Source organism: Gymnodraco acuticeps, unplaced genomic scaffold (assembly GCF_902827175.1).
Source record: "Gymnodraco acuticeps unplaced genomic scaffold, fGymAcu1.1, whole genome shotgun sequence".
NCBI classification, from domain to species: Eukaryota; Metazoa; Chordata; class Actinopteri; order Perciformes; family Bathydraconidae; genus Gymnodraco; species Gymnodraco acuticeps.
Genome location: NW_022990206.1, coordinates 356,082 through 370,152, shown reverse-complemented (window position 1 = coordinate 370,152; position 14,071 = coordinate 356,082).

The following is a 14,071-nucleotide window of genomic DNA, read 5'->3' as shown; positions in this document are numbered from 1 at the left end:
GTCTTTTTGCACTTTTATTAATCCACGCTAACATTTTAGAAATGCTAATTTGTGACGTGACTTGCTTTCCTTCTCTCGGGGGCGTGCCTGCTCTGTTCTATCACTCTACATAGCCACCCACTGGGTGGGAGTTGCACTGCATAAACACAGCACACGTGCATATAGGTATGTAAATTGTAAAGCATTAAAACATGGTTTTACTAACAGTTTTCAGTATGTTGTTACTTCGGCATTATTATTATTATTATTTTGAAACGTGTATTACTATTAAATCACGGTCAAATAGGTTAATTTTGACATAGTCGTTTCCACCACAGTATTTACATGGAGAAGATAAGCCCCGCCCCCTATCCAGCACGTTCTGTTTGAATGACAGGAGTAAACAGCTGACAGCCGCTGTGAAACTCCAGCGGTTAGAGCGATGAGAATGTCCGTTCGGCACCTCATGACACATCTACTGAGTACCGGGCGGCTGTATATATATATATGGATGTATAATAAGAACGGCGGGAGAGTGTTGAGTACTGGCACGGTGCATGAGAACCGGAGTACCGCCAGCATGCCGGTACTGAGCAAGAAGTGCCGGTACTCCATGGGTCAGAACCAGAAGTGCCGGTACTGCGTACCGGTGAGTACCGGCCCAATTCCAGCACACACAGTGTGTGCACAGCACGATTTTAAAAGCAATGTATTTCTACTGGTAATGACGCTCATGGAAGCACGGCATTCGTTTGTGTCGGCTGCCCTTAAAGGCAATGTGAGCGTCCATTCTCATTGGATAACGGAGAGTACACCCGGAAGTAAGTATTCCCCTTACTGTCGATTGATTTTACAGTGATATCTGCACTACTCATCGACTAAAAAACACCAGATTATCCTTGTTAATTACACAACATTGATTGGTTTAAATTGTGTGCAATGCTTTTGTATTTTTCCCCTTCGATTCGGAGAAACAAATATTTTTTCGGAGTAAAGGATGGCAGAAGACACTACACTACCCAGAATCCCCAGCTATCGTTTGGACTACACCATGTGCTCTGTTTGACAAACCCCGTTTTTTTTCACCATTCATTCCAATGGCTGGCGTCTATGTCACGTGATCTTCAAATTTCTCCCTGCAGAAAAAAAAAACATGGCCGAACTTCGTTTTATTCTCGGTGAAAAATGCCTATTTTAAAGTTAGTTTGGCCATTAAAATGTGTTTTGATGTCATTTGATGCGAGAAATATGAGTTGTTATTTCAGATTATGTGTGCAGTGGATGTACATGATCTTTAGTTTGCTAGTTATTACGAAGATTACTTCAGGAAATTGCGTCCATAGAACGTTTTCATTGTTACCAAGGTGGTTGCTAGGGACGCTGCTATCGGTATTATTTCTGTTATGTTGTGTAACTGATGAGAAGACTTCTAGACAAACATGAGGAACTGAAAACGTGACGTGGATCATAAATATATCAGCCATTAAACAACATCTTACATTTCTTTTCACACAATACGTCTCCTTGCTGTATCAACACTAATTCGGATGACTTTTATATTTGATCCAATTGGTAGATAGGCTGTATTTACACCATAAAGGTGCACAGCTGATATAAAGGGACACCTAGTGGTTAACGCATGTTATTGAATTTCATTATTTTTATTATTCGATATGAATAGGATCCCTATAAAGTATATTCATTACTCGTTATTCTCTACTAATAGTTAATTAAAGACTGTATATAATGACTATTTTGCACATCCCTTTCAAGATTTCAAGATTTTCTAAGGTTTATTGACATATCATATAGGCCTCCACAACTATGGTGTAGTTATGCATTGAATGAAAAACTTGGGTCGCAGGTTCCTCAATAGTGCATTACAAGACATCTATCAATATTTGTGCATACCTCCAGCAATGTTAACTATGTTGAAGCACTTATTTTAACTGATATTATACATAATGTATTATACTCTTATAAGATGTATGTAGATATTTAATCTCCGGCCTTGTCAGGTATTGAACAATCAATAAATAAAGAACACAGAATTGTTAAATATAAAACACAGAATTTGTGTGATTATACTAAATGATTTACAAATAAACACCACTGCATATTTACAACTGTTACACATGCTGATGTAACGCAAATGTTCCAACTTGGGATCAATAAAGTATATCTTATCTTAAGCTGATCGATGGCTACTGCCATATTTGCAAAATGTGCCTCTGAACCTTGACAAGTGCATGTTTCAGGCTTATCAATTAATGTAATGTAATGTAATGTAATGTTATCAATTAACAACAGGGGTCACAAACATAAGACCAGCTGTTAAATAAAGCTCTTCTGACCTTAGCTGGCATGTGTGTATATATATTAATGCTGCCCATTATGGGCACAAGCAATTTTCACCCATTTATTAATTATATGTTTTAAATTTGAGTGTTTCCTATCCCCTAAACCTCCAGGGATGTACACAGTTTAATACTGGCAACTTCTTATTATGGGAAATACGCAGTGACGTGCGGTGAGGTTCATGGCTGGTCTCTGGTCTCTTTCAGAGTCAGATTTACAAATATTATATTTTGACCTTAATCGAAATATTTGGTTATTTTCAAAAGCTTTTTTAGTCTGATGCTTCAATTCATTTTAAACAGACCGTTCAACAAAAGGATAGGCCTACCCACAATTTAAATATTGGATTGTTCTTTCTTAAGATCCCATTTGCATTACAATTGTGGTCTTACCTTGACTTGAAGATGAAGTCCATGCTATCCTTCTGGACAACAATCTCTATTACTTTTTTGTAAAAGTCCTCCTTATCTTCCTGTAGTTTCAAAAGTCTAGTTTGTTGTTCGCATCTACCGTCCCTGCGTAGAATAACAGTAGCAACAAGAACCTGTGGGCTCACGTGCGCCCCCTTCAGTGCGGCAGAGGTTATGGCTGCCTCCTCTGGTGCTTTTTTCATTGCCGTTGTATGATGAGACCAGCGAGACTAAATATCATATACGTGAAATAAGTTATTTAGAGACTATGGATGGCGAGGATAAATGTAATAAAGGGATCTACAAACATTACATTGGTGACATACAGTGAGATGGTGCAGGCATGCGCTTAGGGCCCGCTTTCCAGCCAGTTTCTGTGGGGTGACGCATTCTGAGGTGAGGCAGATCTCATCTGTGCCTCACCTTACCCCACAGTAACTGGCTTGAGCGCGCTCACAAAATAAGTGCCCACGCTAAATTAGTGCCCGCGCTCCAGCCAGTTACGAGAGGCAGAGCTCGTCCCTGTCTCACTTCTCATTGCTACCCGTAGTTGTAGCGGAGCTCGGCAAATTAGCTGATTTTGACTATAAAAAGCGATTGGAATCAAACATAAATCACATTTACAAAACAGATCAGTGGAGACATTTTATTATTATTTAGTTTTTCTTCAGTTGTTTTTCCGTTACAGGAGTATGCTAGGTGAGGCTCTGCCTCCCCTGCCTCCCCTGACTGCACGTCGCTGGAAATACGAAAACGTCTTTTAAAACTACAACTCCCAGTAGAGACGTGCCATAGATCGAGAACATGTTGCGAAACAGAATAGCCAGCATGTGTAGTTCTGGGGACGGGGTGGGGGAGGGGGGGACGCGGTGGACCCATTCAAATCCAGTTTTGGACAGTCTGCCGTGGTTCCATCCCATTTCAAGTGCTGTTCGAGAATCGGCGTAACCCTTGGAGCACACTCTCCAATCACAGAGCTTGAGGACTATCACGGGGTTTGTCAAACAGAGCACATGGTGTAGTCCAAACGATAGCTGGGGATTCTGGGTAGTGTAGTGTCTTCTGCCATCCTTTACTCCGAAAAAATATTTGTTTCTCCGAATCGAAGGGGAAAAATACAAAAGCATTGCACACAATTTAAACCAATCAATGTTGTGTAATTAACAAGGATAATCTGGTGTTTTTTAGTCGATGAGTAGTGCAGATATCACTGTAAAATCAATCGACAGTAAGGGGAATACTTACTTCCGGGTGTACAATTCTCCGTTATCCAATGAGAATGGACGCTCACATTGCCTTTAAGGGCAGCCGACACAAACGAATGCCGTGCTTCCATGAGCGTCATTACCAGTAGAAATACATTGCTTTTAAAATCGTGCTGTGCAACACGAAAAAAAGGGGAAAATCGTGTTGGTGAACACGAATCAATAGATTAAAATCGTGTTGGTGAACACGAAATGCCATGAGACTGGGTTGAATACTCTGCATTGTTATGGTTGTTGTGTTGCAAGTGTTTATTGGTTGTTTGACACATTTATTCGAATGCCTGATTGTTGTGCATCCCTTTTGTTAATGAACCTAATTTAGGAATATACATATTAATGTTTGGCTATTGTGAGTTATGGACTGAATTGATTTCCCCTCGGGTTACATGCCTTTTTGTTATTGTGAATCTTCTATTAGCTCGCTGTAAATTCAGGTCGCAGGTAGAGGTTAATATTGAATATTCATTGTCTTTAGGGACCTACCCTAATTGTATCATTGTTCATTTATAATTATCAGGGTATTTGCTTTCAGCCAATGCACACCTCTGGTTCCCTTGTAATATTGGCTTCATGGGTAACATAACGAGTTACTTTAAGTGTAGCAGAAATATTTCAGCGAGCTGTGGGTCAATGTGTCATCTTGCTAAAGAATTCTTGATTTTAACTGCTGTGCTTCTGTCGATACTGCTGCTGCTGCACTCAGCTGCACTCATTGCTAAGGTTAAGTACTGATGGCTTATCACCCTACATAACACATCTAAAGAAGATGTTCTTAAAACAATGCCTTTTTGTTGAGCTTAAAATGTCATTGTATTGTTTATATGTCTAGTATGTGTTGATGATCATCTGATCCATATGTGTATGTTTCCATCTAGCTGCTTCACATCAGTTTAATAGCTAGGTTAAGATTGATCCATCTTGATTCCTTATAGGTGCTGTATTCCCCTTAGATGTCAGAGGTGGTAGATTCCATACAGTAAATTGTGTTGAGATCTGTATCTTATAATGTGGTTTGTTTTTGTCGCTCCCAAATGTCTGCTTTGCTGAGCTGATCTTGTTGTGTGGGGTGTGATAAGGTCAGGGCCAAGACACCAAATATCAACTCTCTAAACAAATTCCATGTGTGTCGGTTGAACTGAACTAACAATAATTGAGTGAGTTTACTCAATGTTAATTTGGATTGGGTATGTCTGAACTACATGTTGTGGTTGAAGCCAATATGGATGCCACTTTTGGGGATTTTCTCTGACAATGTGCCTTGAATCATTTCCTGCAACAGCGAGCCTTATGTATAGAATACGTTCTCTTTTGAAGTAAAAGTCATGTGCGTTCAGGAGGGTGCAGCTAATTATTATCGAGCACAGATTGAAGTATGATTGACAGGTTACATCTACAGCTTACCATTAATGGTAAAGATCCAGGCTCATCTTTTTATTTGACATTTTAGTTTGTTGATTCTCTGTAGAAAACAGACGTGGACTTTCAAGTACACTAATTAATTTTCAAGGATTATAGACTTAGTTGTCTTCGCTACTTGTTTGCTGTTGCTCTTACTAATGATCCTTTTCTAATCACAGTTTGCACTTCCTCGTTTCTTTGAAAACATCTCCAGCTAATTAGACGGAAAGCTAGGGAACTGTGGCCCATTGACCAATTAGAGTATTGTGGGGCTTATACTTTGTACCTTTTGAAAATTCTAGTGGTGCTGATGATATGAACACTCCCTAAAAAAAATAACTGCACACAACATTTTTATGACATGGAAATCTTGTAACTTTATTTTTCTCCAATGGCCTAACTGAATACCTACAGACGCTGTGACCTCTGTGTCATCTCACATGTATTATTTTGTTTATCATATCCTGTATCACATTGAGTTAATCGCCTAAATGCGGGGTCTGGGGACAAAAAGCTACTGCCCTTTTTGTCTGGGTACTAGTGCCCTTTTAAAATGGCAAATCAAAGGACGGCTTGTATATGTTGGCTGCATGTGTCACTGAAATAGAAGTAAAGTCATAAATTGGAACTGATTTCAGCAAAAATGTTTGGTTTGATAATGAAAAGGTGGTTGTAACTCTTTCACTTTGTGATCTAAGTATCTTAGTTTTTTCTTTTGCAACCATGAGAAGGCAAATCAACTTTCAAAAAGGACACTTGTACATTCAGAAACCAAGACCAAGTTGAACTCAAAAACACAAAACTGTGTTGCCTTGTTTCTGCGCTCCCTGTCAAGTGTTATTTCCAAAACTTCCCCAAACTAAGACTCCAGCACCAACTCGCATGTGGTTTTACCCCAAAGGTCCTCTGTAAGTAGGTCATGCTTGGCACCCACTGAAATGTTGCACATCCTCACCAGGTGTGTGATTCTCCCTAGCTGTCTATTCTAGCTGCATGTAACTCCTGAACTCCACTTTATATTGTGCAGAGTGAGGCCTGTTCCCCTACAGAGGAGCCTAACCTTAAATGATTGTATCTGCAGTTTGCTGCACTACCTGCACACTGTAGCCAAAGGGACTAACCGTGTTAGTTATCAGCAGCCACATTCTCAAGGACAGTAGCATTGTGAGGTATTGTGGTCACATTTAATACAGAAATATTTGTCAAGTCCCTCAAGACTGCTGCGTTCCAATTATTCCTCCTCATAATATCCTTGTCCCATCATTTACCTGTGTCACCTTTTTAGATACTTTAGTGTAAGGAACTTGAGCTCAAACAAAGGACACAGCTGACTTAAACAACATAATAAAACATGCTGTCTGCGATGGGTATGTAAAAACAGACTGACAACAGCATTGGCAATTAAAAAAATGACACAGGGGTGAAACTAGTTATCCATATTTTCATTAATTCTCTAAATCTAATTTCAGAATACAGCTGAGGACATGCAGAGGACTTATGTAGAAAAAGGAACCCATAAAGCCAAACAAAAGAGACACAGACTGGCACAGCAAACAGGTTTAGTGAAAACTCTCTGCATAATAAAAGCTTCTCTCGTGAAAAATGATTTTCATTGGGCTCTGTCACATTCTGTAATCATGTAAACAACATCAGACTGTTGCTTTACTCACAGTGTTTGCTTTGGTCTTATCATTGTTAACTATGATGACATATTTTTCTGATTCAATTTAATGTTAAACTTATGATGCAGGAATGTCATGATGCTCAGTAGTACATGCCCTGAATTTAGAATAATTAATATTATGCAGGACTTAAATGTCCAGTGAGTGTGTTTTACTGGAGTTGGAATCTTGATGATGATAATAGGATGGGATCGATTATTTCACTCATGGATTTTTGTCATCTACTCATTGGCTAAGACATCTGGAGGGTGACATTTCTGATTAAGTTTACTTTCACAGTCGGGTTTTGGCTTCTCTGAATGTGTTTTCAGGGCTCAGTTAAGGTGCTCAATGCTGAATTCAGCTGAACATCTGTGATATTAGCCACTCATTTGATGACTCGAGCGACTGCCAAGTCATATCAATTCTTTTTTTGGCATTGGTCAGATCAATTTTTACATTCCAGCTGCCATCATCCTCTCATGTTTGGAGACTGTAGGCACAACAGCAGCCCCTGAGTACGACAACAGAGCTGCTGCAGAAAGGCCAACCTGCTGTGCTCTGCCAAAGCACACGTGTTGTTTGATGCCTGCCTTGCATTACAACACGGTAAGGGCAAAGAGCAAATCTAAAATAGATGTGGCAAACTGTTTTAGGGTTTCATTTCTGTGAAACACTCTGGCTTGAGTAGAACCTGTGGGACAAACCTCTTAGAGTAATTTAATATTAGAAGTGTGTTGATTACAAATTGGGATGAGAGATTCTCCGTTATTGTTTTGAATTCTTAGTCTTTTCTTAATCTGAATCTGTCTATCGCTACGCCCGGGTTAAAAACAATGAATTTAATAATAAGCTGTCAGTATTGATTGATTATTGTATTTAAAGATGGAGAATGTAACTCCTTTAAAAACGTTGAGGCGGTCACCTAAAGAGAAAATGGGACTTTTTTTCACCACCTTCGTAATGTCCCAAAAATTCAATTGCCTGAATGAGTGGGACGGTCCCAGATTTGTATTCTTTATTTTACTACATTATCATTTGGTTAAAACATTCAAAGTGACCTTAAACAAAAAATAAAAACAAATGATCATTTATCAACCTTGTCATTTAATTAAACCCAGACAAAAATTGACATTAGAGGTAAATCGTTCATTCCACAAATGAACAGCAAGTTGGCAACAACAGGGATGTCCTTCTTCCATTAAAAGGTGCCTGTGAAAACACAAATTATGGTATCAAAAAAAGTCGAAACGCACTGCTCCAAGTTCGTCAAACTTTTGAATTTAATCAAGGGTTGGACATCAATGATAAGGGCTTTAAAAGGTTTATTCAATTAAGCGATTATGCAAAAAACAGAAAAGTCATTCCAATATGCAATCAAATCATATTCCGTCCTATGTTGTTGTAGACCAGAGTTTCCAAGATTACAATTTGTAACAAAGTCAAGAGACAAACCTTGAGACGCCTCATGAAAATGAATTTTGGGACATGAATAAGTCTCGTACCTTCTGGTCCGGCAGCCATGCTCTATCCCTCGATGACAGCTTTCTCTGCATCACATTCCTGTGCAGCAGGGCCGTGAACAGAAGAGACCGCCAGTCCGATATAATTCTCTTCATGCTGGAGAATCCACGCTCGCAGCAAGATGAGCTCATGGATGATCAACACTTGTGTGACCTCCACTGTGACCTTCATGTGCTCAAATTGATCTCCTGTCCAACAGCACCCTGAAGCAGCCGCTGACACATTACCTGGGGTTCAAGGTGCCTGTAGCTAAACAAAGACTTGCAGGTCGGGAAACTCCCTCTAAACTGCCGTGACAAAAATAAAACCCCAACATATTGCAAGTAGGGGTGGGAATTATGGTTAAAATCTTCCACCGCGGTATATGTCATTTTGTATCGCAATACTATACTCATTCTGAATCCAATTAAGAAATGGTTTTAAAATAACCTAATTTTAATGCATCACAATTAATATACTTTTCTTTGGATTATTAAATATATAAAATGTGTAAAATATATGTAATATTTACAATGAAATTTAAAACATACATTATTCACATAAAAATATTGCTTGAAATATAATCACAGGACAATTTACCTTACAGATTTTCAGTAATATTATCACAAGTTAAAGACTATCTAATTTTGGACATGTAGGGCTTACATAAATACCAGTATTATAAATACAATTTTGAGAAGTTCATTAATAATGTTATTAAAACAAAATAAATCTTACTGACCTGCATTATACAAGTTACCGTGTTGTTGATAGTCTTTCAGAGACCATCTGCAAGGTCTTCAGCTCTTGAAGATTGTCCAGCTTGAAGTGAACATTACTATCTTATACTGTGTCAGGGAGCAAAGCCTTACAGAGTGGGAGTACTGCTTGTAAACATCATGTAGTGTCTCCTCCAGTTCTGCCAGCAGAGGCACTAATTTGATGCTGTCAAGCGCTGAACGCTCCAGGCAAACCATTGTTTGAGCTTCCACTCCATTTTGAACTCGGATGAGCCATTAAATGCTGAAGCCAGCCATCTGGGATTTCAAGTCTTGCTCTTTCAGGCCCACACTCTTCAAATCAACAAAGCATCAGAGATGCATTGGCAGTAGGCTTCAATAACACAATATCTGCAAAATGATTCACTGGTTTTCCATCTTTTGCCCTTTTCATGTAGACATCCTCTGGTCTTTCACAGAGCCGTTTACTCTGGAATCGGACATGACAGAGAACACAAGTGTTTTTTAGTTTCTCCACCAGGTTATTCTTAGATTGACCTTCTGCCTTGACAAAAATGCAGTTTGTTTTCTTGTTTCATTATTGTCCCGATAATAATTGTAATCTTCCCCAATACTATTTTAGTTTGGCCCCAGGATCCTGGACGTCCATAAACTTAAGCCCCGGTCTGATGTTGAGTGAATAACACAAGCATGTTCCAAAGTGGATGGATTATTCACCATAAAATAATAATATCACATTTTGGAAAACGATCTTTTTTCTTATGCTGAGTGTTACATGAGGAAATTACCAGCGGAACAGAAATGAAACGGCTAGACTGACTATGACCAAACCTGCTGAAGCTCACATAGCTTGTAAGCCTTTAACTTGTTTGTTTAATCTGTATAAATTGAATGTGGATTTATTTATTAATGATGTTGTTGCCCTTAATTGGGACAGATTTCAACTAATACCTTTTGTACAAGATGCTTGGGATTTTCTGCATAAAGAGCTCACTGATGTCATGAACAAACATGCACCTGTGAGAACGGTTAAGGTCAAAGGTCAACATCTCCCTTGGATCAATTCTGAACTCATCAGTCTCTTTAGGGAAAGGGATAAAGCATGGTCGATATATCGTCATTCAAGAACTATAGCCGATTGGGAAGTATACAGGCATCTTCGAAATCTGAGTAAAACCAAAACACGAAATGCTAAATCGAACTACTATAAAGAATCTCTCACATCGGACTTTAAGAATCCCAAGCAATTTTGGACTAAAATTAAATCTATTTAAAATAAATCAGGTAAACATTCTATTAATAAAATAAGAACTGCTGATACAATAATTCATGACCCATTATCCATTGCCCAAATATTTAATCAGCATTTTGCTAATGTATGTTCCACACTACTATCTGACTCCTATTTGACGACTGGTATTTCTAATAGTAACTCATACTGCAACAGTTTTTTTTCTTTTAAGAAGATTCTACCACACGAAGTTCATAATGCTATCACAGAATTAAAAGTGGATGGCAGTGCAGGACTCGATGGTATAGAAAACAGGTTCATAAAATTGGTGTCCCATATTCTCATGTACCCACTTGCTGATTTGTTCAACCTGTCTTTGTCCACCTGTGAGTTGCCGAATATTTGGAAATGTGCACGCATCATTCCACTGCATAAAGGTGGTGATTTACTTGATACAAATAATTATAGACCAATTTCTATAATCTTTTCTATTTCCAAAGTTTTGGAGAAAATAATTTATAATCAACTGTCACATTATCTCAATACTTATAATATTTTATCTCCGGTTCAATCTGGTTTCAGGCCTAATCACTCAGCAACAACTGCCCTACTTAAATTTACGAATGACTTGTACTCTGCTGCAGATGATGGTGAACTCACAGGTGCCCTTTTTATTGACTTGACAAAAGCCTTTGATTTCGTTGATCGATATCTGCTCTTGGATAAACTTCACGGCATTGGCCTTTCTAATAATACAGTGTTATGGTTTAACTCGTACTTTCACAGTAGAAAGCAATGTGTGGTTGTTAATGGAAAACAGTCTGACCTGTTGATCCAACAAAAGGGTGTACCCCAAGGATAAACTCTGGGCCCACTTCTGTTCTCTATTTACATAAATGATTTATCTTCTTGTCTCATTAATTGTTGTACTCACCTTTATGCTGATGACACTGTCATATATACATCCAAATCAGATTTTTCACAAATTCAGATCTCTCTTCAATCGGAATTTAATATCTTACAGGACTGGCTATCACACAATAAACTACTGCTTAACAAAACAAAATCTTATACCATGGTCTTTGGTACCAGGCAGAAGCTCAAATCCAAACCTAATGTAGTAATAACATGTAAGGATGGCACTTCTCTGCATAAAGTTGATAGCTTTAAATATCTTGGTGTATGGCTAGACTCTGAACTTTCATTTAAACTACATATAAAGCATGTAATACAAAAAGTCAATTACGCAATCAGTGTTTTACACCGCTCTTGCAATTGTTTTACGCTCAGTGTCCGAAAGAGAATTGCTTCTCAACTTATTCTTCCGATTATGGACTATTGTGATGTTGTCTACCAAAATGCACATAAATCAGATCTTGCTCCACTCAACATAGCCTCCAACAGACTATGCAGATTTATTCTTGGTTGTCCTTTTCGTACACATCACTGCACAATGTATAACCAACTTAAAGGAGATCTATCATGCTATATTTAAATGATATAGTGTATGACCATACCTATATAAGGTATATTTATACATTTTATTTTTCAAAATACCAAACAGATCATTTTTTAGCCATGCCTCGTTTCCGCTCTATTCCAAGCCTCTCTTTGAAAATTCTGAGCAGCAGCTGACCACGCCCCCCTGCAGAAGAGCAGGGCATGAGCCGGTGAGAGTCACGTTACCATGCTTGCTGTGATTACGAGTGTGGAATAAACATGTCATCTCAGAGCAATGCATGTGTTCAAGCATATTATCAATTTGATCCAGAGACTGACCCTGAAGCAGCGGAGGTTTTGGTGGAGGTGCAAAGATCTCGGTTGCAGCAGGACGTTTCTGAATGGTTAGTTGACAAGATGTTGTCCCTATTTATTTTACTCTGTTACGATGCGTACTACTTATTCCGTTCATATTTTGGCTAATTAGCAAGAATGCAATGTGTACAGTTTATAACTTAGAGTTTGTAACGCAAAAACAGCAATACATATATTTATAAAGGGAGACATTCATATTTTCAGCATATATACAATGGCCTCATTGCGTTTATTAATAGTTTACAGTCATTTTCTTCCAACATCGTGCAACAACCGTTGGAAAGTTCAATAACTTAGGGTGATAAAAAGTATAACTCCAACACCTCAGTTGTCAGCAATGTGTGTAGTTTCATGTGTTTTTAAAAGCTCAGTTATTGACTTCTTTCTACAGGTGTACATGTGCAAATTGCGCCACGATGCCTTCTGAACGGAGAATGTGCTGCATGGAGATACCACAGGTAACATTTTTGATAGCTTCACTAAGTTGTCTGTTTAGAGAATACATCTTTCACATGTCATTCAATATATGTTTATCACACTAGGTGTCAAGACGGATGCAGGAACTTGAGGACTCTGTAACCTGTGGTGGATCCATCCTGGATTGGAGCCTGTGTGCCTGAATGTGTTCTCCCTGCAGAATGCATTGAATATTTACAGAGCTGAACATGGTGGACTACAGTTGAGGCAAATAGAGCAGTGAGTGGTTTGTTTGTTTTGACTGAAATTGTAAAACGAATGCCAATATTGTTCATGGAAATAAATACTGGTGTATATGGCTTTATGCAATCTTTCATTCTGTCATTGTACATGTACTATTATATACTACACAGCAATGGCATAACACACCCATGTGTACGACAACAAAAGTCCACACACAACCTTATGCTTTTGAAATCAGAATATTCTTTACCCATCCAAACATGAATAATCACGACACATTTGATATCAACTCGGAACTTTATTGTCAAAATCAACGGTTCTTTGAACCCATAAAAAAACTAAATGTACTTGTATTTTGTATAAATGACACTAAATATTTGTTTTAATGATTTCAGGCGTCACAGGTATCTAGCCTACAGAAGCTTTGTGAGCTGGTGCTGGGGCTTCCTTGGACGCAGGATCAGAGTGGTGATTCCGGCCTGCGTTGTCCTCAGGGAGGCAGGAGTTTCCTGATCCGCAAAATGTCGATGTTGGGTTCAGACAGCAGCCAAATTGAACCGTGTAGCATACCCGGCGATGACCTCCTCCCTGTCAGGTCGCTCATAATGGTGCAGGGTCCACAAAGACTTGGTCGAAGATGAGGTCCATCAAGTTGGCCACGTAGCCTGTGCAATGTTAAAAAAAAAAGCACAACAAAAAATGTGGTTTAGATTAGTATATGCATGTAAAAAACTGAAAGTTCTTTCTAATTTTATATTTGTAAATAGTTGTATAATAAATATTTTAAACACTTACGGAATGTGGGGTCAGTCTTTACTGGTTTTGCTCTGCATTCTCCCTTCCTGGCCTTTGGGAACTGCAGTTTATACAGAGGGTTTCCAGGGGATGTAGTGGCTTGTGCACGCTCAGCGTTTTCATTGTAGTGCAGGGCTGCCAGGTACAGTCTTTCATTTCCGCCATGATAAAAAAAATGTAAATAATAGCAAAGGATGTACAAATTGTCACTAATTACTAAGTATGTGAGGTGCTGGCCTGTAAAGAAGAAAACATA